Below are 7,453 nucleotides of genomic sequence, written 5' to 3' on the forward strand. Positions count from 1 at the left end.
TCAATATTTGGAAATCAATGATTTAGTCCCATTCATTATATATTATACATAGGCAAAGAGCCACTAAACATTTCCTCTTTAAACACAACCCTTAGGTGGTTATATAGAAAAATTGGTAATGCCATCCTGTCTGTCTTCGTGATGTAGAACCTACCAGGGTTAAATGAAATAAAATATCGCATTAAAAGATGGCAAATCTGGCACTTGATGGCAAGTCTGGGAAACCCTGACCTAGATGATTTTCATTATTGGAATCCATGAGATTGATTAGCATGTTCTTCAAAAAAAAAAAAAAAACGGAAGATCTTTATTTGCTGTTTGTGTGGAATCAGTAACTAGTGCTTTTTTGACATACCTCATAAATCATCTTAGCTCTCAATCACAGAGATAAGACACTGAATTTATACAAGAGAACTGATGCATTGATGCCTACCAGGAGACAGTAACACATTGATTTAAAGCTGTCCAGAGCAAAGCAAATCAAGTACTGGACCAATATTTTTTTTTTTTTCCCATCAACTGGTAGGCTTGATTTGCAAAACCTTAGACCATTACCTCAATAAAAAATCTATTTTTAAAATGTTTTAAATATTTCAATCTTTTAAGTGCCAGAGGTTGAGAAGTGAGACATCACTCTGGTTTATCAAATAGGATTATTATATATTTTTTTTGTAATATTTGTGTGGTCTTGTGTATTTTTTTTCTGTGTGTATATTTTTTATTGTTGAACCAAAGAACCTCGGGGGTGGGGGGGGGGGGGTGGTGTATGTGTTTAATCACTATTTTAAGCCTTAGAAGTAAAGTCTGAATTCCAGGCACGCACTGGGCGGGTAAACGAAAGGTTGGGTGGGAAGAGACTGTTTTAGTAATTTTGCCGCTGGTACAAAGATAACATTTGTTCAGGAAATTTGTAATGATTTTTGCAGTAAAGTCACTATTAAAAGAAACAAAATCTGAGTTTTTGTGGTGTTCATTTATTTGCTGTTTATTTATAAACCAGTTACATCAAATCTGCATACTGCCACCTATATTGTATGAGAAATGTGCTAGCCAGGTTTTGAGTAAAATGTGCTAGCCAGGATTTGATTGAATGAGGCCTCGTACTGTTTGTGTTCAGATGTCAATTTGGGAGCAGTGGCTGTGTTTGTGCAGCCGCTATGTTCCAAAAGATATAAATGGAACAGTGTACATGAGACACCTGTGCACGCTGTAATACAACCGTGTGAATGGGGCCTTAGAGTAAGGCTTCAAGGTCCTGTGATGCTCCTCTTTGGCCATTAGACGGTCACTGATGATGTAACTCCTGCACATATGCAAAGTTGCACTGTCTGACAACCTGTTCTACTCTTTGCATGCAAAATGTGCGTATGCATAGTTTGTGTGTGTGTGCTATTGCAGGACTGCTTTAAGAAGCCAGATCCATACCATAATTCGTGCCAGTGCAAAGGCATGCCTACTCTCTCATGCTTTTTAAACAAGTTAGTGTTTTGTCAAATATGTTTGACTCAAACACACTGCCAAGATTTTAGCTGCATTTGAAGGCAGGTAATTACAGGTTTCTGAGCCAAGACCTACAAGGGCACTTCCTCAAAGAGTGTGCTAAACAGGAGTGTCTGTCTACTATAGTTACATGACCAGTTTTGGTATTGCAATAAGAGAAGCACTGTACCTTCAGCATAGCTATAGATGTACAAGCCCGCCTGACAGGTGAGTATCTTACTAAATAGAAAAGGTTCTCTCCAGTAAATGTGAGGACCTTACTAGGAGTGCCTAAAACATCCAGCTCTGCTTAGATTACTTTGATGGGGTAATGAGAATTTACACAAAGTGTTGCTACCATGGTAGCAAGGAAGCAAAATACAATTTCCTATGGTACAGGACACAGCCTTCTTTAAATCAGTTCTATGAAGCTTCCATCTGGTGATTTGACATGAGTGAGAGGCTGCAGGGACATTCCTCTATATAACTCCTCCCAAGTCCTATGTTAATGTCCTTGGGTGAACAGCTCTCACTTGAAGTGTACCTCCTCCTATGGAAGTTTTATTTTTCTCTGGGTGGTTTCTTTGTCACTCAGCTGCGTCATAGCCACTGTGGCTGTTTATGCAACGTCCGCAATGGTGGACCCCTCAGCAGATCCTTGGGGGACCGTACCCAGATCCCACCTGTTTGGAATATGTGGGGTCAGCTTGTAGTGTTGCTTTCCATTTGCTTCTGCTGTAGACACCTTCCTTGGCACATAGTGCATCATGTAGAATTAGGCACCGGGTGCTCTACAGATTCAGAGCTGTGGTCTGCCTAGTGTGGTGCCCTGTCTAGAAAGAACCTTTTGGGGGGTGGGTGGTATGCCCTGCAGGATAGATTTATACATTCTTACAGATTGCCCATTGTATCCCCCCCTTCCAAGAGTGACACGAAGAGGTTCTTGGGTATGCAGAAGCACCGCCAAATGTTCTTCATGCTCCCCCATCATTGCACCTGCCTGAACCACACATTGCTTTGTGAGATTGGATCAATCCCTCCCAGGTCCTAAAACTCCTATAGTTTCCGCTGCACAGGCTCTCTCTGGGTCCAGGGCTGCCACACAGTGGAGTGATAGTCCCTCAACTGAATTGCAGTTTTGAGAGCAAAGAAACAAAGTACCTTTCAGCGTTTCTCATGGGATCAATTGAGAAGCTGGCCAGATGGTCACCTAAACGCACTATAAAGAGTGCGAGACCCAGTTCACTGACCACCATTGTACAAAGCAAACTGACCAAAAGTTTAGAAGGTCGAACACATTGCCTATATACAGTGGAACTGACTGCTTTTATTATATTTGGGCACACTCACTGCCAGTATACAGGAAGACTGAACTCCAGAATACAGCGGAACTATCTGCTAGTATACCTGGGCACATTGACCACCATTTTGCTGATGTAAGGGGGAACACTGAGTTGACCACCAGTGTAAGATGGCACACAAGCTATTGTACATAGTCCTTACCCCCACCCTCTATACATTATGTTGTATGTTGCACACTGAAGGGGGCACCCTGAGTGCTAAACTGCTGGGGGTTTATTGTACAGCGCTGGTGGTTTAATAGTGTGCCATGTTGAAGTTTTATTCAGTGCTGGGGGTTAATGTAGTACTAAAGGATACATTTTGTTTTTTTCCATTTTGTTTAGAGTAAGGGAAAATCACAACAGCCTGTCAGGTTTTTTGTCCTGTGTCCCATTTGGGGATAGATCTTCACTTCCTGCTCCATAGCCAAAACAGGAAGTGGGAGGAAATCCCTTGTCACCAGGGGTTTTATTTATTTTTTTGCTTTTTGTACTAATAGTAAACCGAACAAATGGGAAGGGAGAATCTCCCCTTTAAGTCCTGTTACTCACGGGCTTCAGCTTGTATAAGAGCAGTGGGAACAGCAAGCTTTTTTTTTTTAATTCAGAAAACAAGTTTTTGTGGTTTGAAAGAAAACAAGGTACAAAAATGCATAAACATTTGATATGCAAAACAAGGTACATAGTGGGATTAACATCTTGAGAAACAGGTAAACACATTTAATACAAGAGGAATTGAGTCATTACACCATATCTACCTGAATTTTGGTGTATCACATACACCGGTATAAGGTACTGCGCATACAAACAAAAACGTTAGGTTCAAGTCTGGAGCCAAACCCCATCCACACCATGATGCTCAACACTTAAAGGAATAAAGTAACATGTCAACAGAAGGTCTAGGCATTGCATGTCCGTGTATTCTCTAGCCAGCGACTCCAGATTTTATCGAATTAAGTAGGGCACCCTCTGTTTATATAGCAACCTTTTGTACTGGAAGGTAGAATTAACCTCAGTTATCCAGTCCTGAAGGGTGGGAGTGTGATTTCGCAACCACATTCTGGCTATAAGCTTACGTGCACTAAAGAGTCTCGTGAAGAAAGGTTTTAAAAAATCTGTCAATGTCATTGTCAGGTAGAGGACACAGGGTTTAACCTCCAGCTGCAAGGGAGATCCCATGTGATCATGCAGAAATTTTATGACTTGCGCCCAATATGATTGGATGTCTGGGCAGGGCCGAAGGAGATGTATAAATGTACCCGAGTTTAATGGGCAACGGGGACAGCAGGAGTTATAGGACTGTCGGTATCTAGGAATTCTAAGTGGGGGTGAGATAAGCCCTGTGCAAGATGTACAGCTGGGTCACACGGTCCGAGAGTTTAGGTGAGGACTGTCTAGGGCTATCCAGACTATCGTCCCAGTCCGCCTGATCCAAGGATCCTGCATCAGACAACCATTGAGACTGTAGACGCTCCACCGTTTGATTAACCTCAGCACTGCACAATTCAGTATTTAGCGCAAGAGATGAGACCCTCTTGAGTGTCACCCATCAGCACCTCCAGCAGAGGTATGTCTTTCATGGTGGGGATTTGTGTAGGGAATTGTGCAAGTAGCGCATGACGCAATTGCATGTATCGGAAAAACGTTGTATTTGGATTTTAACGAGTGAAACGAACGGACACCCGAGTCGCACATCACTTGGCCTAAATACAGTACTCCTCTGTCCACCCAGAGATGACAATCCGGGATAGAGAGCAGTTATCCCAGACGAGGATTATGCCACAGGGGGGTCTTAGTGTGTACATGTGAACATCTCATTTTCTTAAGAGCCATTTCCCAAACTTTCCTGTGATGTATCAGTAAGGTATCTCTAGAGACGGATGGGGACACAGGACCACAACCCCGTAGGAGCACCTGCATGGGAGTAAAAGCTGGATGAGGTGGTCCCCGACAGACAAGTGTTTGGTATTTAGACGCCTCCAGTTTATGGAAGTAGTAAAAGTGCGAGAGTTGAGATGCCAGGTAATAAGATTGGAAGTCCGGTACAGCTACACCCCCCCCCCTTTTCGTCGGATTTTTAAGTGTGGTCCAAGGCAGTTTGCGGCTCTCGTGACCCCATACAATTCAAAATGTGATCAATCATTTTAAACCGTTTTAGGGGGATTTGGACAGGGGAGTGCCAAAAATCATTTTAATTAGATTTACCCTGCCCATAAGTCCAACGGGGAGCCTGGCCCAAGTCTGGGTGCGTTGTTTGAGCATATCAATAATTGGTTCAATATTGTCCTTCAAGTAATCCGAGGGAAATTTAGTGATCGTGACACCCAGATGGCGGATCGCCGCGACTCTGCAAGGGAAGGGAATCGGAAGCGCTAGTGGGGGAGACGGTTCAAGGGGCAGTATTTGGGACTTAGACCAATTTATTTTTAATCCAGAGTGGGACCCAAACTGTTCTATGGTATGCAGTGCAATGTGAAGAGAGGCATCAGTGTCCTCCAAGTATAGGAGCATGTCATCTGCTTCAGGGATGATTAACACATACCGTGAATATGGGGGTGGTCTCGAAGCATAGTTGCCAACAGCTCAACTGCAAGAGCATAAAGCAGGGAGGACAGGGGCCACCCCTGTCTAGTTACGTGACCCAGGGGGAAGGAGTCCGACATCCACCCGTTTACTGAAACTCTGGCTACTGGTTTATAGTAGCGTGCTTGCACCCAGCCAATAAAGGTCGGACCAAACCCAAGGCCTGAAAACACTCCCACAGGTAACCCCATTCTACTGAGGTGAAGGCTTTAGTGGTGTCTAATACCACCACTGCCCTGGTACCAACTTTGTCATGATATGCTTGTAGATTCATGTACAGACGACGTATATTTATGGCAGTGTTTTTACCCGGCATGAATCCCGTCTGATCAGGGTGTATTAGAGAGAGTATAATCTTGTTAAGACGGAGCGCTAGGAGTTTTGCCAGAATTGTAATGTCTGCTTGGAGTAACGAGATGGGGCGATAAGATTCTGGATAGTAGGGGGACTTTACCGGGTATAGGGAGTATTATAATATTGGCCTCTCTCATGGAATCCGGCAGCCGACCGGAATCATGAATGTGGGTGTACAGGGACAGCAGTTTCTGGGGAGAGGGCGTCAGAAAAGGTCGCACAAAAAACAAGAGGTAGGTCGTCAGAGCAGGGGGCCTTAGCCGGGGCCAGGGAGTCAATAGCGGTAGCGATTTCATCAGCCGATAGAGGGGCATCCAGTTCCTCGCGTTGAGCAGCGGACAACTGAGGAAGGGATACATCAGCCAGAAAGTCATGGGTCTCTTGGGCAGTGACTGTCGTCTGGGAGGCATACAGCTGGGCATAGAAGGAGCAAAATTTGGTGGCCACCACCGGCAGCTCAGAAATAATAGACCCATCAGAACCCCGGAACTGAACCACTACCGGAGGTTTAGTATCCTGCTGGGCCAGGTAAGCCAACAGCTTGCCCGCTCGCTCGCCCTGTTCAAATACCCGCTATTTGCAGAAGAACAATTTCTTCTCATATAGCAGTTATTCGACTATTCTGGTCTGGGATTATAGTGCTGAGATATTGTCGGGAGATGGGTCAGTGGAGCAGGTGTCTGTCAGCGAAGTCAGGTGTGCCTGTGCAGTGGCTAAAATAGAACTGGAGGACTTCTTAAGGCGATTAATGCGTCTGGTGAGGGTAGCCCGTGCGTGGAGCCTGAAAGCCTCCCACAGCAGGGCTACATCCGTTGAGCCAGTGTTAGTAGAAAAGAAATTGGACCATTCGCGGGCCAGGCCCTCCTGGTCCGCTATGGCACTGAGCCAGAAGGGGTGGAGGTGCCATGAACGGGGGACCGCCTGGGGTGCTATGTGAAACGAAGCCCAACAGGGGGCATGAGCAGATAGGGAGCAGGGTTCAAACCCCGACTCTTGAAGCATGGGCAGAAGAGGGTCAGAAACTTTAATGAAATCAATGTGTGACATTGTAGAGTGAGTGGCTGAGAAACAGGAGTTGGAACGCAACTAAGGATAGCGCCATGTGTCAGTCAGAGCAAAGTCACGGAACAGTTGGCCAAGGCGAGTAAGGGACGTAGGCCCAGGAGTCGTCGGGGAGTGCTGGCGGTCTAGAGCTGGATCTAATACCATGTTAAAATCCCCCATCCAAACAGCCAGGACATTGGGGTGCTGAGCCATAAAGGACACGCACTCCTTGATCACCTCTGAGCTGTACGGAGGGGGGATGTAGCAAGCCAAGAGCAAATATTGTCGAGTATACAGTATAAGATGCATAAAAATAAACCTGCCCTGGGGGTCCGAACGAACGGAAATAGTGGATAAATGTACATTTTTGGAAAACAGGATGGAGACACCTCTGGAAGCGTTAGTATAAGTGACGTGGTATGTCCAGCCAATCCAGGGGCGTTTAAGTGCCAGCTGGAGTTGGCCCGTGACGTGCGTCTCCACCAAAACCACAATATCCGCCCTGTAGGACTTGAGGCATCCAAAAATAGCAGAGCGCTTCAACTTATCCCTGAGACCCCAGACATTCCACGTGAGGAATTTCATGGTGGCCATGGTGATGTGGTGGGGGAGTAAAGAAGGAGAAACGTACGGGGAGTCCCCAGAGCATGTCC

The sequence above is a fragment of the Pelophylax lessonae genome, assembly GCF_965119305.1.
Source record: "Pelophylax lessonae genome assembly, chromosome: 4".
NCBI lineage: Eukaryota > Metazoa > Chordata > Amphibia > Anura > Ranidae > Pelophylax > Pelophylax lessonae.